Below are 19,618 nucleotides of genomic sequence, written 5' to 3'. Positions count from 1 at the left end.
TTCCATTGCTGAATCAAGAAATCACAGAGAATGAGAGTTGATTGTTGGGTAGTGTAGATCCCGAGTACTAGACACTAGCACTCAACTGTGGATCAAACTTCACAATAAGTTCACTTTCCTTGTTCAAAAAAAAAAAACAAAACCTTCACAATAAGTTGGTGAGGTTGCAAGGGGTCAGAATCCCCTTGCCTGAAGCTGGACGAACATCTGTATGCTCCGACCTTTTTATCCTTGACAATATTTCTAAAACAATAGTTGCAATTAGAACTGTACCAAGAAGAAATCCCTATCCTGCTTTCCATCCACTACCCGCATCACCAATTTGAATTCCCACTATTATATTCACATTTCCAAAGAGAAGGGCAATCCTTCCGACCCAGTGGTGATACCAATTCCAGTATCTGAATGTCAATACAAGTAAATGTTATCCTTTCCCAACACTTATTTTGTCATGATTTTATCAGTTCATGTTTAGAGTTCACTGAAAAATAAAATGGACTTTGTACATTTTTTAGAAGTATGAAAAATCAATACACGCTCGACAAACTAAACAGCCATTATAGGACAAAAAAAATTGTAGTCATCGATTTTGTGCATTCTCTCTTCTTGTTCTTTTAATGTGTTACAAAAATTGAAAAGCTTCGAAAAATCTAGCCTGGTTAGGCATAGACCTGAACATGAAACAGGTGGTTCAAGACTACAATCTTGCCCTCTCTTTTTTGAATACCAGAAGAAGGCTCACAAGTTAATTGATATGATGGAACCAGAAAATTTGAAATAATAGAAAGAACAAACACACAAGGATTTACATGATTTGACTATAAGCCTACATCCAATGACAAAGAAAGGCTAATGAGTTTTTGCTTGATAAAGAAGCATAGAAGGGGGCAACTATCAGTAGCAATCCTCTTTGGGTGTGAGCAAGGGAGCCCCTACCCATTGGGGAACCAGACAGGAAGGGCCTATATGGGCCCAGCAAAGCAGGGGTGCGACAGACGGGGGAACTGTAAGCGCTCCCTCAAGACAGACTTGAGCCGTAACTTGATCCCAATCCCACCAGGATCCTAGTGAGTATAAACCAGGAGCAGAGGTGGATGGGAACCATGTTGAAAAGGCAAAGGAGTTCCAATAGGAATGTAGAAAATACAATGAGCCTGCTCGCTCAACACAGCCCTCTGCTATAGAAACTCTCAAGATCACAAAATCCTAGAACTCTGAATAACCCTACCAAACTGGGTCAAAATAGACTCAAACACAATATACCCGGTCAGACCTATTGGTTAGTTGGGCCATGGGGGCCACCAACAGTTGATGAGCATAATCCGGATTGAATTCGAGACATACTCAAAACATTAATTTAGCCTTACACTCACATAAGTGGATAAAAAAAAAATCCTAGAACTCTGAAATAACCCTACCAAACTGGGTCAAATAGACTCAAACACAATATACCAGGTCAGACCTATTGATTAGTTGGGCCATGGGGGCCACCAACAGTTGATGAGCATAATCCGGATTGAATTCAAGACATACTCAAAACATTAATCTAGCCTAACACTCACATAAGTGGATAAAATAATGAGATTGAATCAGATCAGGAACAAACTTGGAGAATACTGAGCACAAGAACGAAGATTCCGATGCCTCTGTGTGTAGGAAAATAGGCAGTTACAACTAAGCCAAAAATTACAATCACAGTAACAAAACTACTAAGGTCTGTATTGATTACCTAGTGTATATCTGGTTCGGTATGACTGCTACAAAAATTGTAAGGAACCTTCTTGCTACATCATTTAAAAGTTGTGTCAGCTGTACTTTATCCCGTGAGCAAAGCAAACACCTGGAGAAGATTGAAAATATTATGTTTCTGGTAAAGGCAAACTCTTCTGAATACATTAATCAAGGAGAAATAATAACAGATAATAATAATAATAAGATCAAAGCCACTAAGCACAAGAGAGTAAAAGAAAAAGAAATTTATGTAATTGAAACTTAAATAAATTGATTAATAAACACGACTCTAAACAAATGTGATAACTACTGTCAACACTGTCGTTGGTTCCAGAAACTAAGAAATAAGTCTCACCAATACAAGTAAAGATTGACTCTGCATATCAAAACAATGCTCTAGCAATTAGTTCCAAGCAAAGTGTGTCAATTTTATTTTCACTTACCTTATCATTCATTAATATTTGACAATCTTTGAAATGTTGATTACATAATAAGATAGCGATATATGGCAACATTTACACCAAGAATGAAGTCACGTTGTGCTAAAAAATAGTAACTGCTGTGTGAAGAGTTCCTGTCAACAACGCCAACTGTAGCTAATAAAAGCCAAATCTGAATTTGTGACATTGACAGAAAATGAAGTGTTAAAAGGCTACGCAGATGGTGCCTAAAAAACTTGGTAAAATTAGTGGTATGGCCACTATGTAGTTACACAACTCAGTTCAAACTACACGTATGCACTTTCTGTTTGTCAATTTCAAAATTCAGGACATCTACTGCCATCCCCATGATATTCTTGAGGCTCTGAAGAATAGGATGCACAAACTTCTATAGGGCACAGAAGACAGATTTAGCCCCTTAGGAATTAGTGTTAATATATTAGATACTAAATTGTATATGCCCAAAAAGATATCAGCTTCAAAAGATCTCAAGTATCTTATTTTACAGAAATAATTATTTAAATACAAACAAGGTGTTAGAAAATCTAGGTGTACACAAGCAGCAGCATGAATCCCTCTTTATTAAAAATACACAAACTTTTTTTTTTTTTTTGGCGTGTGTGTGCGCGAATCAGACTAATAAAACTGCTAAAACAGCTAATAAATTATAAACCATCATTTAAAATCACTAAGTTTGTCCTTTGTTTTTTTCTTCTGCTTAAATTTATTTGTCCTTTTATGATTGATCCTTAATCAATAATCATTCGTGCAGCTAAGAAAAGAAAAATAAATGTAGCAGTTCAAGATTATTGATACCTTGAATACAAAGTAGAAGAGATAAGGAGATGAGGTGCTAAGCCATGGAAGCTTGCATAGATGGTGGTGGCGGTGGAGCTTTGAAATCAAGAGAGAGAGAAATCGAAATCGCTCTGAGATGAAATCAAAGATGATTCTTTGAGAGAGAATCGAAATCGGGGTGAAAGTGCAGACCGATCTGAATCGAAATCGCGGTGGCGGTGCAGATCGATCTGAAATCGGTGAATCTGTGAGATTTGAATCGGTGAATCTGTGAAATAGGTGAATCGGTGAATCTCGCTACCTCGCCGGTGCAGATGGTGGTGGAAGTGGAGCTTCGAAATCGGTGAATCTGTGAGATTTGAATGTGAGATTCAAAATAAGGGTTTAGAGAGGATTGAGAGAGAGGGGACGTGAGGATAAGGGTTTAGAGAGGATTGAGAGAGAGGCGCGACGTGAGGATAAGGGTGGGGACGTGAGGATAAGGGTTTAGAGAGGATTGAGAGAGAGGCGCGACGTGAGGATAAGGGTGTAGAGGATTCAATGTTTATGTCTGAAGACATGAGGGTTTACAAAGCTTTATTCACAGATCCAAAATAGGCGCGTGTGATGTACAGCATTTGGAGGCGCTTTTAAACGCCGTTGATCATAAAACGGTGTCGTTTTAATTAAATAAATATGCGACGTTTTTAAAACGTCGTTAAATATTAATAATGATAACGTTTAAAAAAACGCCGTTAAAAAAACGTCGCAAAAACTCTTATTTTATTCTCAATTTGTGTTTCAAGTTAAGTTGGCCAAGTGAAGAGAAAGTTGAATTTCGGACTGGAAATTGAGGCAGATCGCCGCACGTGCGGGGGTCATGGCCGCACGTGCGGGAACCCCAGCCGCACGTGCGGGAGTCACGGCCGCACGTGCGGGAAATGAAGAATTTTGAGGGTTGGCTACTGTAAAAAAGGCACGTGCGGGGCATCACTGCCGCACATGTGGGACACTTTGCCGCACGTGCGGCCCATGCTGAAAAATATGGGTTGCTCCATTTTGCGTGCTGGACCCTTTAATATTGTCGAAATTTGTAATTGATGCCTTCTTGATATCTATAAATTATTCGAAGCGAAATGAATTCATAAGCAATTCAACAGAGAGAAATGAACTAATTTATAAGTTATGTATGTGTACAGGACACACCCCGCGAGAAAGAATGCTCCGCCATCACTCTGCGAGTAGTAGTATGGAAATGTACATTTTATCTACCGTTGATAACTATTGTCACTAATGCTCTGTTCTTCGTAAGTGTTACACTAACATTTATGAACATTGAAAGATTTGCGTGCATTGGTATGACGTTGGAATTCTTTTGTTCTGTCAATAACGAATATTAACTCTCCTTTATTCATCAGCAGACTACGTTACCTCTTCTGAAAGAATAAATGGAACTTGTGTTCATCTCTGAATGATGTATCTGTGTGAATCCAAGATTATTCTGTTGTGTTACGTATGGATCCGAGATCGTTTAGAATCTACGAAATGAAATGAATGCAAAGGTTTAACATCGTTATGTAACCCACGTTAGAATGTGAATTGTTCTGTCTTTGTTAAGCGTACTGCAATGACATGATATGATAAGAAATGCTTTATTTTCTGTTATGTGACGTTTTGAATTAATGACTGATTGTCTATATATATAAAAGAATCCATGGCATCCTTAGCACAAGGCCCTTACTCGGGGGTAATAATACCGTGGTTTAAGTAATTAAGTTTCAAGTTTATGTACGTTACAAGTTTAAGTATGTTACAGATTCAAGCATGTTACAAATATAGGTGTGTTACAAGTTACGTATTTTCTAAGTTGAAGTATGGTGCAAGTTCAAGTATGTTATAAGTTTACGCATGGTACAAGTTCATGTATGTTACGAATTCAAGTATGTTACGAATATGACTTTTAATTTCTGCTTATGATTTAAGTATAAAAAAAATATATGTATGATTTGATTCCGTTTATGATATGACATGATATGTACGGTTTAGTCTGGAAAACCTGTTAATTCCTGGTATGGAGCAAAGTGCTATACAGAACTAAGTGCTGCAGTGCGAGTTACCTCTAGAATCTGTATGAGCCACCTCTTGAGTCCATACATATGTGAAAATTATGAGGCTGAAAGCCATTCCATGAAAGTTATGAGGCTTATGGCCATCTATATAAGTTGTCATGAAATGAAACAAAGTGCTACACGGAACTAAGTGCTACAATGTGAGTCACCTCTAGAATCCGTGTGAGACACCTCTTGGGTTCATACATGTATGTTTCAAGGGCTTTCATGCCATATGTTTCAAGGGCTTTCATGCCACGTGTTTCAAGGGCTTTCATGCCATATGCTTCAAGGGCTTTTATGCCACATGTTTCAAGGGCTTTAATGCCACATGCTTCAAGGGCCTTGTGCCACCATGTCTCAAGGGCTTATAGCCACCATGTTTATGTTGCAAGATTGAACCTAAGGTCGTTGTGTGCTTAGCACAGAATCAGACTAACTATGTAAACTTCACATCTTTATATGCATTGCTATGTGTTATGTTTCAAGTTAAGCATCGTTTCATTCATGTATTACTATTCACTGAGTCCGGCTCACTCTCTATTATGTCTATTTTTGTAGGTCACCAATCAGGTGGTCAGCCTTAACCCACGGCGTCTGCTCCCCTTTTGTCAACCTCAGAGTGTTTAGGCATTTAAATGAAGGCAACCCATTTTATGGAGTTTTGCTAAGCTTTTGGTTTTATTCCCTGATAGTCCGTCTAAGGTTGAAGTGTATAATTCGTCTACCCTTTTAATGTTTTTGTCACGCCCAATCTTGAGGGCTGGGTCCGTATACGTATATGTACATAACTAAATTTTCAGATGCCGTCACTGTATGTTTATCTGCCTTATGTTCTGTTTGTGATCCTGGCATAGTAGTGATAGCTCAATGGATATTATATATGTTATTATTCGATATTGAATGCTTCCGTCAGGCCCCATATCTTATGTACATCATGTTAAGTGTTCGTTTCTGAAGTAGTCATGCCCAAACTTTTAGGGGCGGGTTTGGGGTGTGACAGGGCAATTATCCTGTTAATAACTCTATAAGAGTTAATAGCCAGCTGGATTAGGTTAAATTTGTAATAATGAAGGACTTGTCGGAAAAGAATGTTGAGAGTGAACCTAAGTCCACACTCTATGCAAGCCACTACGGGGAAAGGCATAGAGTCCTCATCAAGCATGATTGAGTCCTCCTTCCCTGCCAGCCTAAGGTGAACATCAACTGGGATAGAGAACTCTCTCCTAAAGTACCCAAGTTTTTCTAGGGTGTCTACCCTCCATCTAAACATACCCATTATGTCAGCTAAAAAAGGAAGGTGTAAGATTTCAGAAGGGAGTGGTTGATGTGGTTTCGAAGGACTTCGGATAAAACCCTAAACAGGAATGTTGGCAAGGGTTTTTCAAGATTTAGGAGGATTTTAGTTGAGTTTTCCTAAAGCAAAGGATTCTAGAACAAATCCCAAGCCTAAAAACCTATGCAGATACAAAAAATCATAGGCAAGAATCTAGAAATAAAGAAAGAGAAACAGAAAAGAAAACGTGATTTAAACTCAAGAAATTCAAGAACACTGAGTGAGTGTGTATAGATGTGCAAAAAATCCGAACAGTATTGGCATTTTTCGTAAAAGGCTATACAAGTATAAGATTTAAGATTCAAGAACAGGAAATCGGTTCATAAACGAAGAAAAGAAAGAAATGGAGTGTAACCATGAAAATGAATCCAATGGCAACAGAATGAACGTATGGTATAGATGGAAGCATATTCAAGTCATGAAAAATTGAAACTGAAAAATGGAAAGGAATGAAGAACTCATCAGTTGGGTCCGATGTTAAGGTTTGTTGGAGTTAGACGGCGGAAATATATGGAGCGGAACGGTGAAAGTGTCGCCAGAAAAGATGAACGGAATTAGTTGCAGAGAGCTCGATAGCAATGGAGGTGGAGGATTTGTTTAGAGAGAGAAAAACTTGAACATAGAGGGAAAACAAAAGATACAAAGGAGAAGAGACGGAGAGAGAATGATGTTTTGTAAAAACACGAAAAGGGCGGCAAATCATAATAATGTGCCTTGGACAACGTGTCTGTCAGGCGGCGTGCATAGAAGCAACTAGACCTGATGGCGCGTGTCAGGTACGAATCAATGTGAAAAGGAAGCGTGGATAAAATTGTTGGGAAAACCGTGTGTGACAACTCATGCACAATTAGAACTCTTGTAGTTCTTAATTTAATGAAGCAAGAACCTCGGCTAGAAGGGCGGTCAATTAAGGAACTTGAAGAACTTGGTTCTCGATTTTTGGTCATTGATAAAGTAGACTGCAAAGTCTTGGTCATGTGAAGCCTACGTGTTATGATCTCGGTCATGAAGGACGGAGTAAGTCCTAGCCGATGTGCTATATGGACAAATGGTATAGGTTCCATCACCTCAGGATGCCGAGGTAATAGAACCTATGGGGTAGTTGTGGGGCATATTTTGTGAATAACAACATGTGGTCAAGATGATGCTGACGTGTCAGCCAAAGTGCCACGTGTCTTAGTCATGACGCCTAGATGATCTCGGCTAGGCCGAGGTTATCTGCAGAGATACCAAAATTCGAGATGAGCGCATAAGGAGAGTTTATCTTTATCTAGCTAGGAGTCCAAGATGAGCATTGAGCCAGAGTCCATTGAAGCTAGGCTTCTACAGGGATCGAGTTAGTGCTGGCTATGAAAGTAAGGCACCATCGTGGGTCTAAGGTATGCTTTTTGTATTCTGGCTTACGAGTTAAGCACTATTAGCTATCTTTGAGAGATAAATTGAGTACTGACTTGATCGTTGGAGAGCCCCTGGGTAGACGAACCACTACCGGAGTCTTATCTTTCTTTGACAGGTTGTTCAGGCGCAATTTATTCTGCCTGTGCTCTCCAACTGAGTTCCCTGTTTGGCAGTGTGGTCGAAAATCAGCACACACAATATCAGATTAAAATGACAGTAGAAAAACAGTTCAATATACCTCTGGTTAACAAATATATATGAGACTATTTCTTTTGGTTGCAAAGGGACAAACTAAGTGTTGCCATTAATATATGTTGCAGAGAAACAAACCAAGTGTTGGTGGCTAAGAGATTCTTTATTCCAAATTGATATAGTGTAGTGTTAGGTTTTTATTCTTGGCAATCTCGTTTGACAAAACTCATTTCAGTTGTAATTTTATCGACCTTTTATTTCAATGAGATTATGAGTTTTAGATGCAAATCCAACCTGAATTGTGCCTATGCAGAGGAGTTTGTGATCTTAATCCTATCATGTTTGCCACTTCGCTGACAATGTCAGGGATTGAGCTGACCGGTCAGCTTGCGGGGGTCCAGGGGGCAGCGCCCCTTGGTATGTCTGGAGCAACGCCCAGGTGGGGTTGAGGGGTAGCGCCCCCAAAGCAAAATGCAAAAATGCAATCGAAGTTGTTTGTTCGCTTAAGATGGCGCTCAATCGAAGTTGTTTGGTCCCAAAAGTTTTCACTGACTGTAAAAATACTGAGAAGTTGTATTTCTTGCTCGAGCAACACTTTGGTGGCTTGAGCGAAGACACTTGAAAAAACACGTGTATTAGTCTCCTCGCTCGAGCGAGCATTCCTTCGCTCGAGCGACCATCGCGGCCCTGTTTTCTATAAATATGTGGCTCTATCAGGTTTTAGAGTACGGCTTCCAGATCTTGTTCTTGGATATTAAGGTTTTCTTCTAGAGCTTCTTTGTTAGTTTCTTTGATATTTGTTTGAGTTTAACTTATGGTTTGAGAAGTATACATCAAAGGATTATTTGTTCACAAAGAGAGAGTTATTCCTTGGTGGATTCCGGGGAATATGGGCCTGAAGCTTTGGCAGATTCTGGAGTGGCTCGATGTTGAATTCAACGTTGGACAAGACAATTCGAGGTGAAGACAGGGCTGGAAGAGGCACATAGGGTTCGGTTTGATTAGGGCCTGGATTTGCTAGGTAATTGAGAGTACACTTGTATAATTCCTTAAAGTCTTCTTAGTGGATTGTTTTGTGGCTTTTACCCGTGATTTTTTTATCACAACTGGAGGTGCTCCAATTGTAGTTTTTTTTCACGTAAAATCGTTGTGTCAATTTATCTTTGATTGTTTGATTAGGATTGTTGTTTACTGTTTAAAATTGATACATAATCATAAATCAATACCTACAAAAAATTTAGATTTTTCAAGTAGAATAATGGGATAAAACTCAAACACAAAGATTAACCATGAATTTGATAAAAGAGATACTCTCTTTTAAAAATATATTAATTCTGTCAAAATAAGTTACATTGTTCTACGGCTCACAACCATTATTTATAGAACAATCAGCCCTAAATACAATAGGAAATAAGCTAGAAAAGATAACACTCACTAATCAAGTCTAAATCAAAGAAAACACAAAATTATCAAAAATAGAAATATTTGAGTTAAGCTCAAATCTGGAAACTAAAATAACAATTACACGTCTTGGAAAAAACCTAGTCTCAAACGGATTCTTCTAAATCAAGAAATTAATTAAACAAATATTTTCAAAAATGGCAAAATCGTGAAATTGGAGGCCTAAACATTGTAATTTGACCAAAATCCATCGTATGCCATGACAAAGTGATGAGTATTGATCATGGCGTCATTTTCCATGTCTCAACCGAATTCCACGTTATTCCAAGCATGTACCAACTTCCATTTACTAGTGATTTTTTCCATTTGCCATGTTAGTCTGTGAGTTCCAGAAACTCTATGGCCAAACACCATGCATCACAAATTCTTCTATTTCTTTGTCTCAATGCACTCACAATTGTAAGATTATGTAAAAAAGGCACAAGAATCTCAAGCCATGATCCTATAGTTGAAAGTGTATTGAGACAGAGAGACAGAAATTTGGGTACAAAAAATCCCACATTGTGTTGATTGACTGAGTTAATAATCAGACAGTGCCAATCAAAAACAAAAATCATTGTAAGTTTCTTACTAGTTTATATAGATAAAATGGAAAGATATGTAGGCACCTTTTTACTTACACATAGTATTTTCTTGGAAGCAAGATCCAGGATTAGCTACTAAAGCCTCTTCAGGTTTATTAAACATCCATATGTTTATATTTTTCTATAATAATACAAGAAATATATATATATATATATATATATATAATAAATTAAATAGAAATGACGAGATAATTTTTTTAAAATTTAAAGAATGAAATACAAAATAAAATACACAACTAGAAATACATAAATGAATTAGATTATATTACTAATAGAAACAAATTATTAACATGGATAACTAAATATTAGAACTCATCTTTGTAAACTAAATTTTTGAAAAAATAAGAACAAATGATAAGAAAAGAAGCAAATCAAAGCCTGCACTAGACAATTTTCTTAAAATAGATTCACTGCCTCCGATGGATATTGGAGGTATACCCGCGTCTATCTCCTAGAATACGACGGTCAAAACCAGCTGATGCAAAAGCACCTTCTGAATAGTTTCGGTGAATTTGCCAATGGTTGCACTCTTTCTAACAAGAACCAAAGGAGTTAACAAAAGAAGATAGGAAAAATTTTCTTTGGTGTAAAAAAAAAAATACCTCCAACTTTTTTGTCTCAAAACACTTTCACCATTTTCCATCAAAAATTTCTCCAAAAACTATCCTACCAAGTTGGAAGAGAAATGCCCCTATTTATACAAGTAGCCATGAAGGCTATACATCAATAGAGCCATCAAATGCCATTAACCAAGGCTTCCAACTCTAGCCATTAAGGTTAGAGTTACAAAGGTTGAAAACCTATGGCCACTAATATGGTCATCAACTCCATCATCAAAATATGAGAGGTACAAAACCTTACATTTCTCATGTGCTTAATATATACAAATAAATAAATAAATAAATATATATATATATATATATATATAATGATATTTGAATAAACCAACTAGATGGGTCACAAAATGAATACTAATGTTTGGTCACTACTTGATCCAAGTCAAATTCTCAAACACAGGCGCAAGCTAAGCCCAACACAACATAGCTTAGCCCAAGCTTCAAACTAAGTTCAGGACCAAACCCAGCATATGCACAAGCACAAGCCTAGGCTCAGTCCAAACTACGATTAAGTCCAAATCTAAGCCCAACTTTATTGATGCCCACTTTATGAGACAATTCTCATTTATAACTCACTGGTTTCAGTTCATTATTTTTGTATTGCAACCTTCTCATTTAAGAGAATACAAAATTACTCAGACACACCTCAACCAGCGGTTGAATCCCATTTTAATTTCGAATTAAAGTTACTAAAAATCCATTATTTTCCAACACTATATATCAGAGAAACTCTATTGGAATTATTGGATATGTGGAGATGACAATTGATGAGAATGGTTGATTTTTTAGAGGCTAATATAGAAAGCAATGATATAACGGCATTGCTTGGATTTTCAAATATGTTTGATTTGTGTTTATCACTTAAAATGACCTCATTTCAAAGTACAATGGAAGGAGAAATCATTCTAATGAAACATAACTTGGCATGATCATCAAACAGTTTATTTTTTGTTCGATCTGCGTCTGTCAGTAGGATTTATGTTTCAAATCGGACAAATGTGAATTATTTTCAACTTTCTTTGTGGATTCTTCTGTTCTTCTTGAATTGAATTGGTTTTGTAACAGTTCTTTTCTATCATATTTCTTCTTAGAAAACAATTGAGCATCACATTCACATAATTGCGTAAGATTGGCAATGAGAAATCATCCTTAAATAAGTAAGTTTTATTTAGTTAGGCTGAGCCTAAAAAGGGTTCTACATAGATATGGATCACAAGCTAGTGTCTCACAACATTGACAAACATAAGAAGAACTGAATTGGTTTACATAGCTTCATATATAGAATATGATAAGTCACGCCCAACACTATTCGTCCTTGTTCTTCTTATTTCTTCTTTGGGGCAACTGGCTTGCTAGCGGTAACGCTTGGTACCTAGAAAAACCATCAAAATGACAATTAGATAAATGAATAAAATAAAATAAAAGGACATACCCAGTGCATTTGTGAGGTCTGAAAAATGGTTGATGTACGCAGCCTTATCCTGCAAGCAGAGAAGTTGTTTTCGCGACTCGAACCCATGACTTCCAGGTCTAGGGATGGTCACGGATCGGGTTTGTGGCGGATTTATAAAAATTATATTATATAAGATAGAAAATAAATGAATAAAAATTGTCGAGGTCCTTGTGGTCAAGTGGCATGTAGGTGCGCCTTAGGATGTAGTGAGTAGAATGCTAACTTCTATCTTCGACCAAAAGAATAAAAATTAATATTAAGTATAATATTTTAGTATTTCAACTTTATTATAATGAAAAATAAATAAATTATATATATAATTATATTTAATAAATATAATCGGGACAGATTCGGGTGGAACAGGGCAGGGCGGGGGAAGTGAAATCCATCCCCACCCCATTTCTTAATCAGGGCAAGGGATGCGGCTGCGGAGTACGATAGGAGAAAATGACTATCCCTGCTGCACCCGACCTGACCTTCAAATAAATAAACATCAAGAGGTATGTACCTTCTTCTTAGGCTCGAGGGGCTTCTGCTCAACCATCTTAGTGGGCTGAGGGGAGGGCAAAGGTACTGCTGGAGCTTTGGCGGGCTCTTTCTTGGCCTGCGCAGCTGTTTCACGACAACAAGGTTTGTCAGCCTTGAGTGATGCCATTTTTTTTTTTCTTCTGATTACTCTTCGGAAGAAAAGAGATTAAAGCCTGTAAATTTAGCTGGCCTCAAGTATATCAGTACCATTGGAACGCTTCAATTTATAGGTTTATTTTTTTCGAATCATGCCATGGATTGGAGAAATTATTCATTGCCCCAAAGGCACCACGTCACTTTCACAATGTGGTGCCACAGACCAATCAAAAAGTGACATCTGGTACAATGTCAGTAGACCCAGCCAAGTCAGCTAAATCATAACCAAGGCAAACGTTTACGAAACGGCATCTGAGACTGAGCGTCCTTTAATGCTGTGTGTGTACAATTCTAACGCCCAACTCTTTTCAAGACGTTGCCAAAGAATCACCATTGCCGACCGCCCTGTGAAAACATTTGGGGAACACCGACGCCCTTGGAGGAATGGTAGCTAGAACTATTGCATTGTTTCCTTCTTTCACCTTTATTTTGGTGACAAAAATTAACTAATTTAGCATCTGGGTTACACAGTTTATTAAAATTCTTTGTTGAAATGTCTGAATGGAGTATTGTTTCATTTCAGGTTGAGTTTTACAACCTAATTTTCTGATTTCATCGTGGCTTCTTGAGTTTTATTTTCATTTCTAACAATTAAGTTGGAATTGTAAATGTGAGAATTAACTACCTATACCCATTGCAGATATGAGCTAGTGAGGTCTTCTTGGCTTAAATCACAAAGGACACATTTGGCTCGACTTTCTTGGACATTGCAAGGTGGAAATGAAGAGGATTACTGCACAACTTGTTGAGATAATATTTGGTTGATGGTGATGCAACCAAGTGCTGGCAAATGCAAGTTTTAGTTGGATGTGTTTGTAGTAAAGCCACTAGATGAGATGATTGTATCAGTTATGCTATGGAAAGAAAAGTTGAAGTCAATGTCTCGGAAGTAAAGGAAGGCAATTGAAATATGCTGGGTTAATTTTTATTTTTATATTTTGGTTGAAAATATGATTGTAATTACCATGTCAAAAGTTGCAGCACCACAAAAAACCTTCTTCAGCCATGTAATTTCATAATTTTAATGAACCTCTTTGTAGGTTTTTTGTGCTGTAGAAACTGAAATGGTATAATGGATAATATCTTTTAGTTCACATATCGGCATTTTAATGAGTACCCAATCACGTAATGGTATTTGATGGAGTGCATATTGGCAAAACCTCAAAAATCATTCGTTGGTCATGTAATTCATAGTTTGTCTTGTGGTATTGAATTTTACTTCTAGCACAAATAGTACCCCCTTACCTCAGTTTTTGCTTGCTTTTCTACCAAAATATAGAGACATGTGAACATAAAAAACAAGGAAAAATATAGGCCATGTTTAGTTTATACTTAGTGAGACAATTTTGAAAAATAATTTTTTGGAAAGAGTTTATAAAATTTGAAAATTTGTTTAATTGTATGTTTTGAAAATAATTTTGGAGTTTGGAATGATTTAAAGATGTATTTTACAATGACCCAACGAATTACCATCACTCCTATTTACATTATGTGGAAAGAAAACAATGAATTACTCTGCGCTATATTTATTTTTTTATTAGCTATAGGAAAATTTTATTGATGGAGGAGAACATACATAGTATGGAAATACATCAATAGAGGAGGAGGAAGTGCAAAGAGCATTACGGAACCCTATCAAATGCTGGCCGAGTATGAGAACAACCTTACAGAAATATTTGGATCACAATTGAACCAAACATTTTCTTTTGTGGACATGCAAGCATGGCCATGGAGTTGTCATTAGTTACTGCAGCTCTTTTTAAAACTGCCATCCAAGTTTTTTATTTTTATTTTTTTTTTGGGAAATCCATATTTGATTGCACACCATGTGCTCAGATATTCATCAGCTTTTATAATTGTTGACCATAATGTTTTCTAACCATTCCAACTCAACTTTAGGAGCAAAATGAGAGAAAAGAAAAGAAACACGAGAGAGAATTGATGGGTCTTTCTTGTTTGATAGGTAAGAGAGTTGGTGATTCACATTGCCTTTAATATCATAGCAAAAAAAAAAAAAAACAAAAACCTATTGCACAAAATGGTGGCTATGATATGAAAAATAAGAAATGGATAATTATATTCATCAAACTCAAGCCAAAATGAAATAAGTATATTCATTCAAACATTTCAACCAGCACTTCCAGTACATTATGCAATCCAGTTGGGAAATCAAAACACTTCCAGGTAACGTCCGTTTAAAGGCCGTTTTGTGAACGTTTGGCATGGGGTGAGTTAACTGTGAGCATTGAGGACATGGTGGGGGCAATGAATAATTTCTCCATGGATAGAACCATCAAGACTTGTTGGTGAAACAGACAGATATAGTAGTCCATTTGGGGGAATAGAATAAACTAAAATGGGCACGCCTTAGATGATGGCGAATCAGATACTTTGCGTAGAGATAGATAATGCTGACAACATTCCCTTTGTTTGGTTCTAAGTTTTTGAAAATTGAATTTTTTATTTTTTTATTTTTTTTTGTTTTTATTGAATTTTTTTATTATTTTAAATAATTTTTTTACTTATTATATGCATATAATTTAGATGTATCTTAAAAAATTAAAATATTTGGAAAAAAATATTTGAAAAAATTAATAAATACACAAAAATATGAAAATGTACTAATTTTTTGTATTTTTTTATATTTTGGTATTTAGTGAATTTTTTAAAGATATTTTCACTAATATAATACTTTTTAGGAAAATTGACCAATAAGTCTTATATTTTAGACTTGTAATCTATATAGTCTCATATTTTTTCTTGTGATTCATTTAGTCCTTTTGCATGTATAATGACTCATGGGCGCGCCACATTGAAGTGTCACATTTGAAAAAAATATACTAAAGAGTTTTTTAGTGTCACATCATACCTGTCACGTTAGAGTGTTACATTTGAAAAAAGTACACTAAAGAGTTTTTTTAATTTTTTTAGACTGTCACATCATATCCGCCACATTGGAGTGCCACATGTCACATTTGGGAAAAGTACATTAAGAAATTTTTAATTTTTTTTGGAGTGTCACATCATTCCTGTCACGTTGTCACGCTTGAGAAAAGTATACTAGGGAGTTTTTATTTTTTTAAAAATGTCATATCATACTTGTCATGTTGTCACATTTAGAAAAAAAAAATATACTAACAAGTTTTTATTTTTTTTGGAATAAGTTTTAAAGTGTCACACTATACCTGTCACGTTATCACATTTAAGAAAAGTACACTAAGGAGTTTTTAATTTTTTGGTAGTATCACATTAATACATGTCACATTTTAGTGTTACATCATATCCGTTTCGTTGGAGTGTCACATGTCACGTTTAGAAAAGTACACTAAAGAGTTTTTAATTTTTTGTTAGAGTATCGTATCATGCCCGTCACGTTGGAGTGTCACATGTCATGTTTGGAAAAAAGTGTCACATCATACCCGCCATGTTGTCACATTTAGGAAAAATACAGTAAAGAGTTCTTAATTTTTTTGGAATGTCATATCGTTGGAGTGTCACATTAATACCTCTCACATTGAAGTGTCACATCATACCTGTCACATTAATAAAAGGGTATAGTTGTCCACCAAAACAATATCAAAATAAAAAATAGGACCACACGGAAAGAAACTTTTCACTAATAGGACTTAACAGATTAATAGAAAAAATTTAAAACTAATTGGAGTACTTATTTGTATGGTGAGATTTATTGATAAATATCCCTAGTAATTGTATTTATATTAAATGTATTTAAAAAAAAACTTAGAATATTAAAAAAATACTATAAAGAAAAACATGAAAAGTAAAAAATTTAATTTTTAGAAACTTGAATTCAAAAAATTAGTACCAAATAAGGTGATTTGATGCCAATTCTAAAGCTTGTCCAAATATTTCCAAGCCATATGTTGTAATAATGGGTACATTTTTGTTTTCAAAAATCATTTTGGGACAATATGTGATGTAGGACTAACTTGGGTTTTCAGGATTTTTGTTGGATATTTTCTTATGCTTTATCGATTCCCGAAATAACCTTATTCATATCGCGTTTTTCCATGTTAGTCTTTTGATACTATTGAATCGAGTTAATTACAAGGCAAAATGTTGATTTAGGCATTAACTCCCAGGTCAATTATCTCATGTTGCATGTGTTCAAAAAGATGAGACTAATTTTAAAGGTGATCTCTTAAGATGTAAATGGGAATTAGAGAATTTTTGAACAATTTTTTTTTTTGTGAAATTGAAAAACAGTGGTATGCACAAATGATTGTGTAGCATATGTAGTCGATGTTATACAAACAAATGAAATTTTTTTTTTTTTTTTCTTACGAACTCACATAGAACATGTTAATTTAGTAACTTTTTGGCTATTTGGCTAAAATATGAGCTAAAAAGAACCTAATATGTTTGGGATGATTTTTTGACTTTTTACGAAAAGATGTGCAAAAAGTAGAGAAAAAAGAGAATTTTTGACTTTTTGGTATGAATTGTTAACTTTTTGACTAATTTAATAACTTTTTAATTTTTTAACTAAAAAAGAAGATTCCCAAACGAGGCCTGAATTGCCAACCATTGAACGCATTACTTTTCAGTCACAGAAAGATGTGTCAAATGCTACTATGGTGCCACATTTGTTTGTAAAGTTTGTAAGCATTTTCCTAGGTAGAGAATGAGTAAACAACTTCTCAAGAGCTAGCAATGAGATAACTCTTCTAATATGGTATTACGTTGTGAGAAAGATCAAAGGAATGTTTAATTCATGGGTTTTTTGGGATGACCTAAATAAGTGTACTTTTTATCTTTTTACGAAAAGATGTACAGAAAAGTAGAGAGATGATGTGATGGAAAAAAAGATAAAAAGATAAAGTGCTTGTTTGGTGCAGCTTAAAGCTGCTTATTTCAGCTTTCAGCTTAATTTAAGCTATTTTGATGTATTTAGTTTAGCTTAACAATGCAGCTTATAGCTTTTTGTAAGTCAGAAATCAGCTTATTCTTTGAGTGGGGCAGGAGATGCTTAATTTATAAGTCAAAAATCAGGTTATGTTCATAGTTATAAGTTATAAGCTGTTAAGGCATAAACTATAAACACTTTCCCACAGCTCTACCAAACAGGACCAAAAGGATGGATTATTTGAAACTTTCCAAACTTGGCCTCAATTAAGGGCTGAGATACATAACAATCGATCAAAAGGCCATTTAAAGGATTGGAGGGACTAGAAAGCTTGAGGTTAGATAGTAAAGAAAGATTAAACAATTTTAATATGGAGCCTCACAAAGAAAAGAAACTTGAACAAAATTTCACAAACCACCCCAATTAATCCAAATAAATAAATAACACTCAACTTTAAAACTACGGTAAATTACAAATACACCCCATGAGGTTTGGTTAAAGTACAGATTGTCCCTTGTAGTTTGAAAAATTATAAATACTCCCTCGTTAAAAATTTTTATTTAACAAAATTAACTAAAAAAAAAAAAAAAGAAATTCATAATTTCTCTCCTATACAATAATAAAATTACCTAAATTATTAATTAAAATATATTTATAATATCATTAAAAATTGTTAATTGACTTGATGATTTATTAATAAAATGGGCAATTTATTATGAAATTAGAAACTTCAAGAGGTGGAATGTAATTTCTAGAACCACAGTGGACAATTTATATTTTAATCAAACCTTAGGAGGTGTATATATAATTTACCCTTAAAATTATCATGATGTTATTTTCATCTAATTTTCACATTAAAGAGGAGACAAGGAACGAGTGTGTGATATCATTCATCACTTTTCTTCTTTCAAATACACCTATAGATACTAAAACAAGAAGTTAGCATTTATATACTAAGAACATGTAGGTGCGATGATCAACTAGCTCCATCAAACTTTAAGAAACCCCCTTATAATCAATCTAAACATTATTTAACTACTCTTTTCCTGCTAAAACAGACTACTTCAATTTTTCTTTCTTGTTTAACAAAGATCACAATTGTGGAGACATATTTTTTGGATTGTCCACGTAGCCGAAGTTGTTAACCTAGGTGCCATATAGATGGACCAAGTTGCCAACATATAATGTGATCATATTTGAACCCGAGATATTCGGATAGAGGACAAAAGTCCTAGATGACATCAAGCTACCTATTTGGATAAGAGATGGGACTCTTCAGAAAGTTCTTCTTGGTCTAAATAGTGTGAGCTGTGATAGATATTATCCTTGTAAAGGATAGAGTCCCATGAAGTAAGACTTCTAGGGGAAGTTGGACAATGATCATTATAAAAGTGGGGCACCCTCGTGGGTCTAAGGTATGTTTTTATTTGTGATGCTTTGACTTGTGCATTGAGTACTTATTTGATATCTTTGAGAGATAAGTTAACTGACTTGATCGTCAGAATGCCCCCGGGTGGACGAACCACCGCGGTATTCTTATCTTCTTGCTACAGGTTGTTGGGATTAATCCATTTTGCCAGTGCTCTCCAGCTAAGTTCCCTTTTTGGTTGCATGGTCGAAAATCAACACCGATAATTTAGCGCCATCTACAGGAACTTAAGGAGAATGGATGGCCAACAACGGGCAGAAAGAAAGAATTGGGGACGACATTCACAGTGAAAGTGTTGAGTATATAGATCCTAACGTCGAAGGAGAAAGTCACAATGAAGGAGCACAAGATACGAATCTTGGGGAGAAAGACGTCAGCAAAAAGGGTAATGCCCCGAAGAAAGGTAGTCGAGATGAGTATTACAACGAAAATGACCTCTAGGTATGGAAGGATAGATGCCTGAGGAGGGATGGTGAAATAAAAGGGATGGCAAACAAGTTGGCAGACATGCAGTCGGTTGTCAATTTCATGATGCAGAGCA

The 19,618-nt window shown here is 35.7% G+C and overlaps 2 long non-coding RNA genes across 2 annotated transcripts; both read right to left on the bottom strand.

The window, feature by feature from the left end:
* Window positions 1-407: 407 nt before the first annotated feature.
* LOC145801391 (uncharacterized) lies at window positions 408-3,475 on the bottom strand. The gene is made up of 3 exons (XR_014342799.1): window positions 2,988-3,475; window positions 1,730-1,840; window positions 408-1,646 (listed from the first exon to the last, which is right to left on the bottom strand). It is a non-coding gene; the product is annotated as an uncharacterized LOC145801391 (long non-coding RNA).
* Window positions 3,476-11,773: 8,298 nt separating this feature from the next.
* LOC114309795 (uncharacterized) lies at window positions 11,774-12,831 on the bottom strand. The gene is made up of 2 exons (XR_003645858.2): window positions 12,606-12,831; window positions 11,774-12,016 (listed from the first exon to the last, which is right to left on the bottom strand). It is a non-coding gene; the product is annotated as an uncharacterized LOC114309795 (long non-coding RNA).
* Window positions 12,832-19,618: the final 6,787 nt, after the last annotated feature.

Source organism: Camellia sinensis, chromosome 10 (assembly GCF_055761805.1).
Source record: "Camellia sinensis isolate YWXY chromosome 10, ASM5576180v1, whole genome shotgun sequence".
Classification (NCBI taxonomy): domain Eukaryota; kingdom Viridiplantae; phylum Streptophyta; class Magnoliopsida; order Ericales; family Theaceae; genus Camellia; species Camellia sinensis.
This window is presented reverse-complemented; position numbering and strand designations above follow the sequence as displayed.